This window comes from Dasypus novemcinctus, chromosome 27 (genome assembly GCF_030445035.2).
Source record: "Dasypus novemcinctus isolate mDasNov1 chromosome 27, mDasNov1.1.hap2, whole genome shotgun sequence".
Lineage (NCBI taxonomy): Eukaryota > Metazoa > Chordata > Mammalia > Cingulata > Dasypodidae > Dasypus > Dasypus novemcinctus.
The window spans coordinates 53,092,517-53,110,721 of NC_080699.1; the positions used below are offsets into that span (position 1 = coordinate 53,092,517).

The 18,205-nt window shown below is 39.8% G+C and overlaps 1 long non-coding RNA gene across 1 annotated transcript in view; it reads right to left on the minus strand.

Annotated features, from left to right (window-relative positions):
- LOC131273022 (uncharacterized) overlaps positions 1-18,205 on the minus strand; it is a 111,080-nt gene that overhangs the window by 43,388 nt on the left and 49,487 nt on the right. The window lies entirely within an intron of this gene.

An 18,205-nucleotide genomic window follows, 5' to 3' on the forward strand; every position in this document is an offset into this window, starting at 1 on the left:
GGGAATCCTCTACAGGTAGCTGGGATCTCCGTGTATATTTCACAGACGAATCCTCTCTGTTACCTTCCCTCCAAATCGATGTCCAGACACCTCCGGACCGGCAAAAATCCCGAAACAATCCGGTCCCAAAGAGTCTCCAACGCCGCCCAGCCGATTCCCTGCAGAAGACCCTAACAGGGATGTTCACTCAGCCGCCATCTTGCCCCCTCCAAGACTAATGAATTTTTGGCTCACCTACCTATTAAACCCAGCCACTGGCTTCACACACAGCTAAATCCAGACACTTAGTGATATCAGGGTTTCCCCTCTCTCCACAGGCCTCAGCTCTTTCTTCCTTCATTAACTTAATTCTACAGCCAGCATATCACATTTCAGAGGTCAAGGTGCCACCTTTGTGGCCAAAGGAAGAGGAAACCTCTTTTTACATGGTCCATATATTGAGTCTTAAGAAACTCTGTCTGGCCTATTTTGAGTCATGGCCTCATCCTTGAACTTTTCAGTCAAGCAAATTAACTAGTTTTGGTCATGAGCTCACCCTGTGTGAGTCGATCTTAGGAGAGACAAGGGCCAAGCACAGAGACAGACATAGATATTAAACCCTTATCACATATGTGATTGCCTAGTATTTTCTCCCATTGAGTTGGCTGTCTTTTCACCCTTTTGACAAAGTTCTTTGAGGTGCAAAAGTGTTTAATTTGAGGAGGTCCCATGTATGTATTTATTCTTCTGTTGTTCATGCTTTGAGTGCAAGGTCCAAGAAACCATCTCTATCACAACTCAATGGGAGAAAATATTTGGCAATCACATATCCCATAAGGGTTTAATATCTGTGATATAAAGGAGATCCTACAACTCAACAAAAAAAAGACAAAGTACCAAATTTAAAAATGGACAAAAGGCAATTGTGCGAAGAAAAAATACAAATGGTGAAGAAGTACATGAAAAAATATTCAACATGAAAAGTGATTAGGGAACTGCAAATCAAAACTACAATGAGATATTATTTCACACCCATTAGACTGGCCACTATTAAAAACTGTAAATGTTGGAGATGTAGAGAGATAGGAATGCTTATTCACTGTTGGTGGGAATGTAGAATGGTACAGCCACTGTGGAGGGCTGTTTGGCAGTTCCTAAGCAAGTTGATTATAGACTTGCCATGGAACCCAGGAATACCAGATAGGCATATGCCCAGAAGAACTTAGAGCCAAGACATGAACAGACATCTGCACACTGATGTTCATAGTGGCATTATTCATGATTGCCCCAAGTTAGAAAAAACTCAGGTGTCCATCAACTGATCAATGGACAAATTGTGAACTGTAGTGTACACACATGCATATTATGCAGTAGTAAGAAGAAATGAAGTCATGAAATGTATGACAACAGGGATGAACCCAGAGGACATTATGTTGAGTGAAGCAAGCCAGACTCTAAAGGACAAATACTGTCTGGTTGCCCTATTAGGAACTAAATATATTGTGCAAACCCATGAAGTTAACAATTAGAATATAGGTCATCAAAAAATAGGAGGGAAGAAAGTGGAAGACTGAGGGTTAATCTATGCAGAATTGGTTGAAAGGTTGTTGTAAATTTTTGGAAATGAATAGAAATAGTTAAAGCATATCACGGTGTCTATAACTAGGACTGGTATTGTATGAGATGACACTGGTTGAAAGGGAAAGTCTAAGATCATGTATATTACTAGAAGGAAAGCTAAAAAGTATACATGGAACTCTATAATATGGTAAAACCTCAAGAATGTTCCTCTATTACAGGGTGTTAAGAATGTGGTGATACATAGGGAAAATACAACTAATGTAACTTGTAGAGTATAGTTAAAAGAGATATTGTAATATTTTTGTAGCAAAGGCAAAGAAGATACTATATTAATGCTAAAAGTAAAAAAAATGAATAAGAGGTTTAATTTTATGAGATGTGTTTTTTTATTTTCTTTTTTTCATTGTTTTCATTAACAAGGAGAGCTTGGCTGTGTCATTTGAACAATCTGTGCTTATTTGTTCATCTTTCAGAACACTGGAGAAACAGTTAAGTTTGTTTTTGTGATTGGATAGGATAAAAGTGTCTGGACAGGATTTTTTTTTAGGAGGTACCAGGGATTGAACATGGGAAATCATACATGTGAAACAGGCACTCAACCACTGAGTTACACCTGCTCCGCTGAACAGGATTTTTTTAAAGATGATGCTTCCATGGTTTCTTGAGCTAACTTTTACCTGTTATTTTATTTTGTGAAGTGGAAATAAAGTATATAAAATAAAATTGCAACCTCCAAAAAAAATAAAGAAGTAAAAAGACAAACTACAGATTGGGAGAAAATATTTGGAAGTGATATATCTGATAAGGATTTCATATCCAGGATATATAAAGAATCTCTATAGCTCACCAACAAAAAGCCAATTTAAAAAGTGAGCAAAGGACTAGAATAGATGTTTCTCCAAAGAAGATATACAAATGGCCAATAAGTAGATGAAAAGATGTTCAACATCATTAGCCATTAGGGAAATGCAAATCACAATGAAATAACATTTCACACCACTAGAATGGCTATTTAAAAATGGAAAATAACAAGTAGTGGAGAGAATATGGAAAAGAGGAACCTTGTACATTGCTGGTGGGAATGTAAAATGCTGCAGCCCCTGCGGACAAGAGTCTGGCAGTTCCTTCAAAAGATAATCATAGAACTGCCATATGATCTGGTACTTCTAAGTATATACCCAAAAGAATAACATGGACTCAGAGACATATTTGTACATCAACATTTATAGTGGCATTATTTTCAACAGTCAAAAGATGGAAGCAACCCAAGTGTTCACCAACAGAAGAGTGGATAAATAAATGTGGTATGTACATACAATGTCATAAAAAGAAATGAAATTCTGATACATGCTACAACATGGACGAACCTTGAAGACATCATGTTGAATGATATAAGCCTGAAACAAAAGGACAAACATTGTATGATTGCACTTACACAAAATAAATCTAATAAGCAAATACATAAAGATAGTAGATTACAAGTTACAAGAGACTGTGCTGGTGTGGGGGAGTTGAGGAGTTATTGTTCAATAGGTACAGTCTTTCTGTTTGGGGTGATGAAAAAGTTTTGGAAATGTGTGGTCATGATATAGCACAATATTGTGATGTAACTAATGCCACTGAATTCTATACATGAAAGTGGTTGAAAGGGAAAGTTCTGTGTTGCATATATGTTACCACAATACATGTTTTAAGTGAAAAATGATCTTAGGCTGAAAATATAAAGTAAAAATTTCATTTAAAAAAAGATAAAATTAGCAATCAAAGAGTGGGGCAACAGTGAGGTGAGTCACTCTGTATAGCAGACAGTTGAACAATCTACATACACATCTCTTCGCCCATGTGACAAACACGTGAGAACCACCTCTGTGCCAGGTACTGTGCTGGGCACCATGGATGCACCAGGCCACAGGCCCAGTTTTGGTCGTCAGGGAGTTGGTCATCCAGAGTAGATGATGGACAATTTATGAAGACAGTTCCAATTCTTTCTTCCTCTCTCTCTAAAGGCTTGCAAGTGCACACACACACACTTCATAGGATATTCCAGATTTTATTCTTAAAAATTACATGCCAAAACACTTAAATGAACAGTTAAATCTCTTAATCCACAAAGGTTAAGCTGGGAAAATCCCCCCAATTCAACTTTTTGGTAACTCTGGATTATATTTTTAAAGTATTATGTGGGAAGCAAACATGGCTCAACTGATAGAGCATCCATCCACCATATGGAGGATCCAGGGTTTGATCCCCAGGGCCTCCTGACCCATGTGGTAAGCTGGCCCATGTGCAGTGCTGCCACATGCAAGGAGTGCTGTGCCACACAAGGGCACCCCTGCATAGGGGTGCCCCATGTGCAAGGTGTGCATGCCACAAGGAGAACCACCCCACGTGTAGAAAGTGCAACCCACCCAGAGGTGATGCTGCACACACGGAGAGCTGATGCAGCAAGATGACACAACAAAAAAGAGACACAGATTCCCAGTGCCACCTGATAATATAAGCAGACACAGAGGAATACACAGTGAATGGACACAGAAAACAGACAATTGGGGGAAGGAGAAATAAATAAATAAATCTTAAAAAAAAAAAGTATTATGCAACAACCCAACAACCCAGGAAGGGTTTAATGAAGAAGAATCCACTAAATTTCATTAAGGGAGTATTGTTACATTTTTCTTGCTGCCTTAAGCTCCTTCTTTCCCAAATTGGAGGTGACCTTTGGGTCAGTGAAGCATCTTCCTGATATGGCTTGTGGGTGCCAGAGGGGGAAATAGGCACCATGTTCTAAAAAATCATGGGTGTGTATTCTGACCTGCCTGGTGACTCTTTCTAGTGCATGCCTTTTTTTTCACACCCTCAACATTCTCCCAGGTTTGTTAGGGCCCTCCAGATGCTGATTGTTGAAAATAATTAAAGACATAAACTATCCACAGCCACTGGCATAAAAGTAAACAGGAAAAGTGGAAGAAGATCTGAAAGCCAACAGTTAAGAAATTTGGTAAAAAAAAGATGGGTAGGATTGGGCTTTAAAAGTCTTCTCTATAAACAGGAAAAGTATGAGACCAAATGCATGTCCAGGGCTATATAAGTACTCAGAAAATAACTGGAGAATATCTGTTGGATTAAGTGTTTTTATCTCATTTTGATTTTGGATTCAGACATTTATGGAAATCTCTGCTGAACAATTAGCTCCCCACCAAGGTAGTAGGGCAGATACCAGAGACTTCAGTGAACAGACATAACCAATGAGTCTTTAAAATAGCTTAGAATATACACCAAGTGAACAGCTACAAACAACAATGAGCAGCAACAAAAATATAGGGAGGGGAGAGAATCCAATTTCCATAGTTACCACATTATGATAGTCAAACTGTCCAGTTTTCAAAACTTAAACATGCAGAGGCACATGAGGTATGGCCCACTCATAGGAAGAATAAGCAAGTAGAAACTGTCCATAAGGAAGCACAAACAATGGACTTAGAAAAATATTTAACTCTCTGAAGTATTCTCACAGATTTAATGAAACTAAATGGCACTAAATAAAGAGTACTAAAACAAGCGTCTCACCAAATAGAGAATCCTGATAAAGAGAAAAAATTTTGAAAGGAAACCAAATAGAAATTCTGGTGCTGAACAGTACAATAATAAATGAAACAAAAGTTTCACTAGAGAGCTTATAAAACAGATTAAAGCTGGCAAAAGAAAACAAAAAGAAAAAAACATTAAGCATCAGTTCCCCCTTCTCAACCCACGGTCTGTCTCCTAGTAACTTATACTCTGTGGTTTAACTCCATGAGCTTACGCCTCATATTTAGTTCATATTAGTGATCCTGATGCTCAAAGTACATAGAATTTTTTTAGAAGACACTTAGATTACATAAATGTTACATAAAAATATAGGGATTCCCATATGCCCTGCTCCCTACATCTCTCACATTTTTCCACATTACCAGCATCCTTCATTACTGTCATCTATTCATTACAATTGATGAACACATTTTAGAGCATTGACAGTAAGCAGGGATTATAGTTTACACTGCAGTTTACACTCTTTCCTGCACCATTTTATAAGTTATGGCAAGATATATAATGGCCTGTATCTGTCATTGCAATGTTATTCAGGACAATTTCCAAGTCCCAAAAATGTCTCCATATTACACTTGCTTTTCCCTCTCCTTGTCCTCAGAATCTCCAGTGTCCACTGCTTGAACATCAATGATATAAGTTCTAGCATTGCCAGCATCACAGTAAGTCCATAGCAGAATATCAGTAGGTCTACTTTAGTCCATAGTCCACTCCTCAATCCTGATGATTCTGAGATGGTGAAGCCCACACGACCTCTAATTAAAGGGAGCTTTGATCTCATAGGGCAGATGGATGGGACTCTCTTGCTTGTAGTTGTAGACTCTCTCAGATCCTTGGGATGGTTGTTGTCCATCATTATTTCCTTGTTAGTTTTCCAATGAACTGGAGAGTAAATGTTGCAACTCCACTGAGATTCAGGACTCAGCTGGTATATGGATAGAGCAAAGGTTTAAGTCTCTTGGACGTACACCTATCAACTCTAGGACTAACTATAGGTTCAGAAAAGCCATGTATAGGAAAACCAAAACTGAATCCAATTCTGTCACATGGGGGAGCATAAATTCCAAAGTAGGATCCACTGGCAAGACACCAATCTCCTGAGCTTTGTGCCCTTATTACAGTGTCTAGATGACTCCAGAGCCCTCAGGAGATATACTATTTGAGGTAGTATTTACTTTGGCAGTCAATGAGATCCTGCTGAGACGTACATAAGTGTAACCTCTGGGATGATCTCCCAACTCACTATGCAGTCTCTTAGCCATATAAACTGCTTTGTCTTTACCTTTTCTCCCTTTTGGTTAAGGTCTTTTTCCAATTGTATTGTGAGTTGGTGCTTGGTAGTAATCCCTCAGTGCCAGGGAGGTTCATTCCTGGGAGCCATGTCCCATGCTGGGGGGAAGGTAATGCATCTATATTCTGAGTTTGGCTTAAAGAGAGACTACATTTGACCAACAAGGAGGCTCTCAGGAGATAACTCTTAGGCACCCTATAATACTTTGCTAAGTTTCAATTTCAAAAGTAAAGTTTCATAAGTACAGTCATCAGTATCAAGGGCCTGCCAATGGACCATCCCCTATACTTGGAGGATTCTTGGTGTTCCATTAGAGAATGTGGCAGAGTTCCCCAGAATGGATCAATATTCTTTTGGTTATTGTGTGACTCTCCACTCACTGTGACAATGCCCCATGAACACCTAAACACATTTATATGCCTTATACATATGCCCCAGGTAAACCTACTCCCCAAAACTCTCATTACTGACACCCTGCAACAATGATCCTCCCTGTCATAGTTGTAACCATTCTGTGACCTGATACTTCTTCAAAAATGAAGCCAACAAAATAGTCAAATACAATAAGAAAATGAAATAATGATATTTTTAAAAATAAGAAATAAAATCAAACTATTTAGAAATAAAATTTAAAAAGATTTGGGGAACTTCCCTGATAGTATCTCCTGCAGGGAGTCGGCTGGGCGGCATTGGAGGCTCTTTGGGACCGGGCTGTTTCGGGATTTTTGCTGGTCGGGAGGTATCTGGACATCGATTTGGAGGGAAGGTAACAGAGAGGATGCGTCTGTGAAATATACACGGAGGTCCCAGCTGCCCGCAGAAGATTCCCTCCTTGGGTGGTCGGAGCCGCAGCATCGGGTGCTGCTGCAGCACAGGGAGCCACTGCAGCAGGGTTTTTTTCTTTTTTTTGGAGGCTCTGCAGTACTGGGGAGTTCGTGGACCCTGGGCGGCCTATTGGGGGGTTGGTGGGACGGGAGGCGCTTGCAGACCGATTTGGGCAGACAGACGGGAGTTTTATGGCAAAGCGGGGGAATTTTTGATTGCGGACACAAACAATAGCACTTCCGCCTACAGCCACGCCCCCCCCCCAAGCCTGGCTGCTGATCTACAGCAGTCTAAAAGTAATAGCAACAAAGAGATGTTACCAGGGTCTCATAGGGTAGGAGACGTTTGGAAGCTGATTAAGGGAATATTTTGAGAAGCGTGGGAATTTCGGGTTTGGACTCTGTTATTAGCGTTTCGGGCTGGAGCCCCTCCCCCGGACCTGGGTATTGATCTGAGTCATTAAATTGGCTGCAGCCTAGAGGCGCCCCCAGGTGGCCGTTCTGCGGGACCAGAGGGTGGAAGGGTTCCTGAAGTCAATTGGTGATATATCCACACAATAGACCCTAGTGAGTGAGTGAATTGTAGGGTACAGAACACAGGATAGAGCTTGTGGATGTGACCTCACCCATAGGGCTGGCACCCAGCTGTGGGGATCCCTGAAGGCTGTGATAGACTGTGGTGCTCCCAGGCTTCCTGTTAACCGGACTTGAGGTTGCCAGGTCTGAGTCCCCTGGACTGTGGTGGCCCACACCCCAGAGACTCACACCTCTTGAGTCCTCAATATCTCAGACTTTCCATCCCTGAATCCACCACGCCCTGAGGTCCATCTGAGGTCCCTGAATGTCCTAGCCCTCAACCTTTGCATTTTTTCTTTTTTGTTTTGTTTTGTTTTTATTTTTATTCTATTTTTATTTTTTATTCTATTTTTTTAATGTTCTGATTCCTGGCATTGCATTATCCCCTAGTCTTTTCTCCCAGCATATCCCCCGAAGTCTTTTTTTTTTCCTCTCTCTCGTCCCCCATCTTCTTCTTATTCTATTTTATCTTAACAATACAATAGGTGCTGCAGGAAACACCTCACATTTGCTGGGTTTCCTCATCCTCCACTGCCTCATTTCTGTGTGACTAGATTTTGGCTATCTACTCTATCCCTTTTCCCCTACATCTTGATATCCTCCATTGTCTACTATCTATCCTATATTCCACCTCCCTTTCTTTGATCCACAAAGTGTCTAACTCTTAATTTCTAATACCTTTGTTTTGTTTTCTGTCTGGTATCCACTCTTGAAACTATTACCTTTCTTTTCTCTTTCCCTCTCTCACGAAAACAATAGATATTTAGTTCATACCATATTCCTCCCATATTCAGTTGTCTACCTCATTATAGATACTCTACCTACTACTATAACTCTACACAATTTACATGAATCTAACCTCCATCCTCCCAGATCTCATATTGTTGTTTGTTAACATATATCACCAATACTACTTTACACTTTTTCCTTGCTTACACAATTGCCTTTCCCCGGCACTAATACTTTCCTTTAAAGTGAATGTAACTAGCAATAAGAAATTAGAATAAGAAGAACAAAGTGACAAAGAGAAGATATAACACTTATGCAAAAACAACAGCTAATTAATCTCAAAGACTAGACAAAGAAGCTAAGGAACTGATTAAACTCGTCAAGAAAAAATGATGACCAGACAGCAACAAAAATCTACAAACCAAACCAGTAATCAGGAAAACATGGCTCAATCCAATCAACAAACTAAAAATCAGGAAGGGGAGCAGTCTTTGCACAAGCAATGAAAGATCTCAGAACATTTATCACCGACAAATTTGATGAAGTAAAGGAAGAGGTTAACAACATGAAGACAACACTTGGAGGGGAACTTGAAGACATACGCAAAAAGATACCAGATATGATGGAAATGAACACCACAGTTCAAGAAATCAAAAATACACTTGCAGCAAATATCAGCAGACTAGAAGAGGCAGAGCAGAGAATTAGTGATATGGAAGACAGTGTATCGAAAATCAAACAGATAGTAGAAGTGGTCAATAAAAAGATAGAAAAAATCCAGTTAGGACTTAGGGACCTGAATGATAATGCAAAATGCTCAAACATACGTATTATAGGCATTTCAGAAGGAGAAGAGAAGGGAAAGGGGTCAGAAGGAGTGTTGCAAGAAATAATGGCTGAAAACTTCCCAAATCTACTGAAAGAGACAGATGTACATATCCAAGAAGCACAGCGCACTCCACTGGTCATAAACCCCAACAGGCTCACCCCAAGACATATACTTGCCAAATTATCCAATGCTCAAGACAAAGAGAAAATTCTAAAAGCAGCAAGAGAAAAGAAAACCATCACATACAAGGGAAGCTCCATAAGATTAAGTGCTGATTTCTCATCTGAAACCATGGAGGCAAGAAGGTAGTGGTATGATATAGTCAAGGAACTAAAGGAAAATAATTTCCAACCAAGAATACTCTATCCAGCTAAACTAGCATTCAAAAATGATAGAGAGTTCAAAATATTCGCAGATAAACAGAAACTGAAAGAATATACCAACAAGAAACCTCCCCTTCAAGAAATTCTAAACGGAGTTCTGCAGGAAGAAAGGAAAAAACAGGACAGGCAGAGTTGGAGGAGAGTGTAAGAGCAACAAAAAAGACAAAAAGAGAAGGGAAAAAAAATAATACAAACAAAATATGACAAACACAAATCCAATCAAAATATGGCTAACACAAATAATTCCCTGAAAGTAATAACACTGAATGTCAATGGATTAAACTCACCTATCAAAAGATTCAGACTGGGACACTGGATAAGGAAATATGACCCATCTACATGCTGTCTACAAGAGACACATCTTAGACCCAGAGACTCATGGAAGTTGAAAGTGAATGGCTGGAAAACAATCATACAAGCAAACAATAACCAAAAAAAGGCAGGAATAGCTATATTAATATCAGACAAAATAGACTTTAAATGCAAAACAATTGTGAGAGACAAAAAGGATACTACATTTTAGTGAAAGGGACAATCTGTCAAGAAGATCGAACGATCATAAATATTTATGCTCCTAACAAGGGTGCCTCTAAATACGTGAGGCAAACGCTGGAAAAACTAAGTGAAAATATAGATGCATCTACAATTATAGTGGGGGATTTTAATACACCACTATCAACTCTGGACAGAACATCTCAAAAGAGAATCACTAAAGAAACAAAACATTTGAACAGTATATTAGAGGAGCTGGATCTAATAGACATATATAGATCATTACACCCAAACACAGCAGGATATACATTTTTCTCAAGCGCACATGGATCATTCTCCAAGATAGACCATATGCTAGGCCACAAAGAAAGGCTTAATGAATTCAGAAAGATCGAAATCATACAAAACAATATCTCTGACCACAGTGGAGTGAAGCTGGAAATTTGCAAGGGCCAGAGGCCCAGATTTCACACCACGATTTGGAAATTAAAGAGCACACTCTTAGAAAAACAATGGGTCAAAGAGGAAAGCTCAAAAGAAATCAATGACCACCTTGAAACAAATGATAATGATAACACAACATACCAAAATTTATGGGATGCAGCAAAAGCAGTACTGAGAGGGAAATTTATAGCCATAAATTAATATATCAAAAAAGAAGAAAGAGCAAAAACTGAAGAACTAACTGCACTTTTGAAGGAATTAGAAAAACAACAACAAAGTAACCCAACAGGAAGAAGAAGGAAGGAAAGAACAAAGATAAGAGCAGAACTAAATGAAATAGAAAATAAGAAAGCACTTGAAAAGACAAACAAGACCAAGAGCTGGTTTTTTGAGAAGATTAACAAAATTGACAAACCTTTAGCGAGACTAACAAAGAAAAATACAAGATGCAAATACACAAAATAAGAAATGAGAAAGACGATATCACCACTGACCCCACAAAAATAAAGACTATCATAAGAGGATACTTTGAAAAACTATATTCCAACAAAAATGACAATTTAGAGGAAATGGACAAATTCCTAGAAACACATAAGCAGCCCATATTGACGAAAGAAGAAATTGATGATCTTAACAAACCAATCACAAGCAAAGAGATAGAATCAGTCATTAAAAACTTCCCAAATAAGAAGAGCCCAGGGCCAGACGGCTTCACAGGTGAATTCTACAAAACATTCCGGAAAGAACTAACACCAATCCTGCTGAAACTATTCCAAAAAATTGAAACAGAAGTAACATTGCCGAACTCCTTCTATGATGCCAACATTACCCTAGTACCAAAGCCAAAGACACCACAAGAAAGGAAAATTACAGACCAATTTCTCTAATGAACCTAGACGCAAAAATACTTAACAAAATACTTGCTAATCGTATTCAACAACACACTAAACGAATTATACACCAGGACCAATTGGGATTTATTCCAGGTATGCAAGGATGGATCACCATAAGAAAATCAATCAATGTAATACACCATATAAACAGATTGAAGGGAACAAATCACATGATTATATCTATAGATGCAGAAAAAGCATTTGACAAAATACAGCACCACTTCTTGATAAAAACACTCCAAAAGATCGGAATACAAGGAAACTTTTTGAACATGATAAAGTGTATATATGAAAAACCTACAGCCAATAATGTTTACAATGGAGAAATCCTAAAATCCTTCCCTCTCAACTCAGAAAGAAGACAGGATGCCCATTGTCTCCACTCCTATTTAACATTGTCTTAGAAGTACTTGCTTGAGCACTGAGGCAAGAACCAGATATAAAAGGCATTCAAATTGGAAAGGAAGAAGACAAAATTTCATTATTTGCAGATGACATGATCCTATACATAGAATACCCTGAGAGGTCTACAACAAAGCTTCTAGAACTCATAAATGAGTTCAGTAAAATTGCAGATTATAAGATCAATGCGCAAAAATCAGTAGCGTTTCTGTACACCAATAATGAGCAAGATCAGGAGGAAATCAAGAAACAAATACCATTCACAATAGTAAATTAAAAAATCAAATACTTTGGAATAAATTTAGCTAAAGAGGTAAAAAACTTATACACCGAGAACTATACAAGACTGTTCAAGGAAATCAAAGAAGACCTAAATAAATGGAAGAATATTCCTTGTTCATGGATAAGAAGACTGAATATTATTAAGATGTCTATCCTACCAAAACTGATGTACACATTCAATGCAATCCCAATAAAAATCAACACATCCTTCTTTAAGGAACTAGAAAAACTAACTATGTAATTTATTTGGAAAGGAAAGAGGCCCCGAATAGCCAAAGACATATTGAAAAAGAAAAACAAAATTGGAGGAATCACACTACCTGACTTCAAAACATACTACAAAGCTACAGTAGTGAAAACAGCATGGTATTGGCATAAGGAGAGACACACAGACTAATGGAATCGAATTGAAAGTTCTGATATAGAACCTCATATATATAGCCATATAATATTCGATAAAGCCACCAAACCCTCTCAACTGGGAGAGAATGGCCTATTCAACAAATGGTGCCTGGAGAACTGGATAGCCATATGTAGAAGAATGAAAGAGGATTACCATCTCACACCTTATACAAAGATCAACTCAAGATGGATCAAAGACCTAAATATAAGAGCCAAGACCATAAAGATCTTGGAAAGCAGTGTAGGGAAACATATACAGGACCCTGTAATAGGAAATGGTTTCATGAACATCACACCAAAAGCACAAGTAGCAAAAGAACAAATAGATAAATGGGACTTCCTCAAAACTAAAGCCTTCTGCACCTCAAAGGAGTTTGTCAAGAAAGTAAAAAGGGAATCCACACAATGGGAGAAAATATCTGATAAGAGACTTATAACTTGCATATATAAAGAACTCCTATATCTTGAAAATAAAAAGATAAACAACCCATTTTAAAAATGGGGAAAAGATTTAAACAGACACTTCTCCAAAGAAGAAATACAAATGGCTAAAAAGCACTTGAAAAAATGCTCCAAATCTCTAGCTATCAGGGAAATGCAAATCAAAACTACAATGAGATACCATCTTACTCCCATAAGGTTGGCAGCTATGAAAAAAAAGGAAGAATACAAATGCTGGAGAGGATGTGAAGAAAGGGGTGAAGAAAGGGGAACACTCATCCACTGCTGGTGGGAATGCAGAAGGATCCAACCATTCTGGAGGACAGTTTGGCGGTTTCTCAAAAAACTAACCATAGATTTGCCATATCTATGGCAATATCACTGCTGGGTATATACCCAGCAGAACTGAAAACAAGGACACAAACCGATATATAGACACCAATGTTCATAGCAGCATTGTTCAGTATCGCCAAAAGTTGAGAATCAATCCAAATGCCCATCAACAGACGAGTGGATCAATAAAATGTGGTATATACACACAATGGAATACTACTCAGGCGTAAGAACAAATACACTACAAACACACGTGATAACATGGATGAATCTTGAGAACCTTATTTGAGTGAAGCAACCCAGGCATTGAAGGACAAATACTACATGACCTCAATGATATGAAATAAGCAACCTGCCTCAGAAAGCTAGAGACTGGAAAAGAGGCTTACAGGAAATCGGGGGGTGGAGGAAGGATGTGAGCCGACGTCTGCAGGGGTGGAATCTATGATGAGCTGGTGGTAAGTATGAGCACAAAGAAGGGACAAAATGGGGGCAAGGGGTTGCCTTCAGGTGGGGCTTTGAGGGTTTGAGGGGTCTGGGGATGGGCGGAGTGGTAATATTGCCCAAAAAATTGGGGGAAGGGAGGGGTAACATACGAACATAGGAGAGTGTCAGGTGTTCGTTGAGAGTAAAATGCTGAGAAAATCGTATCAAAATATAATTAGGAGGGATACCTGTTTAGGATGCTCAGGGGGGATGGTCTGATGCGGGACAGACTCCGGGGGAATGGCTGAAGGCTCATTTTGCCAGGGTGGGTTGTACCATTGGGAAGAGACCCACGAAGTGAGAGTTGGGGTGGACCCACATCCTGGGGAGGACTAATGCCATCAAAGAGAGAGAACTGTATCTCTCGTGAGAAAGGGTGGCTCCCAGGGCATTAGGGCAGTTGAGAAAGTCAGGCCCTGAACACTGCTGCAAGTATGTCTGGATGTGGCTTCTCGGGAAATGGAGATTGGCTGGTGCTGTGGGCCCCAAGGGTAGGGGAAAATGGATGTGGAATGGATGGAACCAAGGTAAATGTGGGGACAAGAGAGGAGTTTCGTGAGAGTACACGAGGATGAATATAAAACATGTAATATTACACCAAAAACATATAGGGGATGACAGACTAATAATGTAAACCATAATGCAAAACATAGGATAACTAAAAAATTTAGAAAACTGTACATCCTAAAGTATGGACCACATTGTAAGCACAGATGTCACCTTGTTTGAAAGCTATTGTTTCGGAATCTGTACATCAGTTTCAGGAAATATGATATGAATAAGTTAAAAGATTATCGCTGTGGAAGGGAAAAGGTTTTATGGTGGATGTGTGGGAGTACTGTATATTGTATATATGAATTACTGTGATCTAAGACTCTTGTGAAGAGAAGCTCAATAATTAGAAAAAAAAGAAAAGAAAAAGATAGGATGTAGAAATTTTTCCAAATCAATATGTACTCTAGATCTAACCTTTAAATTCATCGCTATATTCCATTTTACTAGTAAGGGAAACTCACATTATGTTGGGATTCACTTTACAGGAAGTTTTGGATCACAGAGTGGTTCAACAATGGTGGCAGAGGAATACTGATATGGGATGTTATTGACAGGCTATATATGGTTGACAGGGAGCTATACAGGGCATATGTCCAGGGTACATGGTAATGTTTAGATATACTAATAGTGGAAACAATTAAAAACAACAGCTGGGGGGGTACTGGGTTCCTGGCTGGGGGGTCTCTGTCGTGGTCCCTGGGGGAGAAGCGGCAGTCACCCAGGTGCAACGGTAAGAACCAGGAAGGAAGGAGGGCCCAACAGTGGGCTCCTGATACTAATGGCTATGCTTGTGAGCCTACACAACTGCAGTAAGAACAAGGCCTAGAGTAGCATTGTGCCTGGGAGTTTCCTCCTGACAGCCTTCATGTTACTCAAATGTGGCCACTCTCGAAGCCAAACTCAGCATGTAGATGCAGCACATTCCCCCCAGCATGCGACATGACACCCGGGGATGAGCCTCCCTGGCACCAAGGGATCACTACCACATACCAGCTTTAGATGCAACTAGGAAATGACCTTGAATTAAAGGTTCAATGTGGATCAGCAGAATATCCCTGTCTACATATAATAACATGACTTCAAAATGCTGTTTGACCTAATGTAAGGGGGAAATGGAAAGGAGAAATGAGTTTATATGGCTACGAGTCTCTAAAAAAGAGTCTGGAGGTTGTCAGAAGGAATGCCCTTATGCACAACTGAGCAGAGTCTAAGAGACAGATAAAGTAGATACAACCCCAGGTAATGGTTCTTTTGAGGGATAAAGAGACCCACGGGTTCTATGGTCATGGCAGATGGGGTTCACAGCCATGTCAGATGGCCCTTCTTTGGAGCTGGTGTTTCTGCGTGATGGAACTGGACTAGATGGGATCTCTTTTCACAGACTTTCATGCTACTTTACTAGAATTGTAGTTGGTGCTGGGTTTTAAGATATATTTAGGGGATTTGAATCTCTGGACTGACCATATGATAGCCAGGCCCTGAACCTCAACAGACTTCAGCTCCTACACTCTGATTTATTGGACTTACCCCACTCAGCTAACATGGAGTTGAAGAAGGTCAACCACCACACCATGGAGCCTAGAGTGTCTACAATTGAAAGCAGGAGGAGTGCATCCAGTATCCATGTGGAATCTAAGCCCCCACTTGACATAGATGTGCAATGGACACAACCAATCCAATGTCCACAGAGAAAATGTGGCATTGGTGTGGGAAGGGTGGCCATGGTGGCTCCTGGAATGGGATAATGGGAGGAAGAGATGAGATGGGGAGGTGTTTTCGGGACGTGGATTTGTCCTGGGTGGTGCTTCACGGACAATTACGGGACATTGTAGATCCCCCCAGCGCCCACTGGATGGAACGTGGGAGAGTGTGGGCTATGATGTGGACCATTGACTATGGGGTGCAGTGATGCTCAGAGATGGACTTACCAGGTGCAATAGATGTGTCATGATGATGGGAGAGAGTGTTGCTGTGGGGGGAGTGGGGGGTGGGGGCGGTGGGGTTGAATGGGACCTCATATTGTTTGAATGTAATATATTTTTTTTAATTAAAAAAAATTTAAAAAAAGATTTGGAATAAAAAATCAAAAAATATTTTAATTTTTTTGATATTATGTCTTTCATCACTGTAAGATCTGTTGTCTTGTATGTACAAAGACATTTTCTTCCATTTATTTCCCCAGTGTCTTACTTTCTATTGTCTTCAAAGAAGTTTTAGGTTACAGAAAAGTCACATACAAAATATAGGGGATTCCCATATACCCAACAACCTCCCCCTTTTCCACTTTCCCTATTAGTAAACTTTTATATGCGGATGGTACATTTGTTACAATTGATGTTCAAATATTGAAACACGGCTACTAATAATCATCAATGGCTTACATTGTGGTTTACATTTTGGACCATACACTTCTATAAATTTTGATGAAATTTAACATGGCCTATAACCATCACTAGATCATATAGAACATTTCCATTGCCCTGCAAATGTCACATGTTTCAAATATTATATTCCCCCTCCCCTGCCGATCGGGGCCCTTACCAACAACCAGGCTTCATTCTTTGAAGAACAAGTTTCATAGTTACATGCAACAACATTGAGGGCTTGACATACTGGTCTGCCCTCCTCTATTAGGCAGCGCCTATGCTCTCAAGAGACTCCTGCCCCTCTGTTTGAGAACATAGCAGGACTCTCCAGGATGGGAGTTCAACACCTTCCCACTCATCATGTATGTCTCCAGCCAATGATACAAGGCACTATGACAAGAGGAGCACTCACTCCCTCAAAACCTGTTCAGGTATGCCCTGTCCCAAATGACCCTTCACATTCAACACCCTAAACCAGTAACCCTTCCCTGCCATATTGCCAAAAGAACATTCCCAACATTGTAGTTTCAACCACATACGTGCAAATCCCCAGAGTTCAACTGCTCCCTCCCCCAACATTCCCCCTAGTTCCATGGACTGTCCAACCCACCCTCCCCACACTAGCCCCCTGGAAAACCAGTACCACACAACCCAAAAACATCATTGCACCACTCTCATGCCTCTCCACTACACAACTACACACTTCCACCTTGTCATAGATTTTGTCCATATGGGCATTTGCTCAAGACCTTCTTCTCCCTTTCTATCTCCTGTAATCCCATCGTCCACACTCTAGCTCTGTGAGTCACTCTATTTGCTTAATTCATTTCACTGAGATCATGTAATGTGTGTCCTTCAGTGCCTGGTTTGCTTCACTCAACAGAAGGTCTTCAAGATTCATCTACATTATCCCATGTGTTAATACTGCATTCTTTCTTATAGCTGTAATATTCCATTGTATGTATATACCATAATTTGTTTATCCATCATTTGTTGATAGACATTTGGGTTGTTTCCAACTTTTGTCAATATGCATAATGCTATGAACACTGGTGTGCATATATCTGTTCATGTCCTTGCTTTCAATTCTTCTGGGTATATACCCAGCAGGGGAATTGCTGGATCATATGGTAGTTTTATTGTTAGCTTTCTGAGGAACCACCAGAATGTCTTCCACAATGGCCTCACCATTCTGCATTTCCACCAGCAGTAGATGAGGGTTTCCATTCCTCCACATTCTCTCCAATGCTTGTAGTCCTCTGCTTTTTTTAGTAGCCACCAGTCTAATGAGCATAAGATAATATTTCATTGTAGTTTTGATTTGCATTTCCC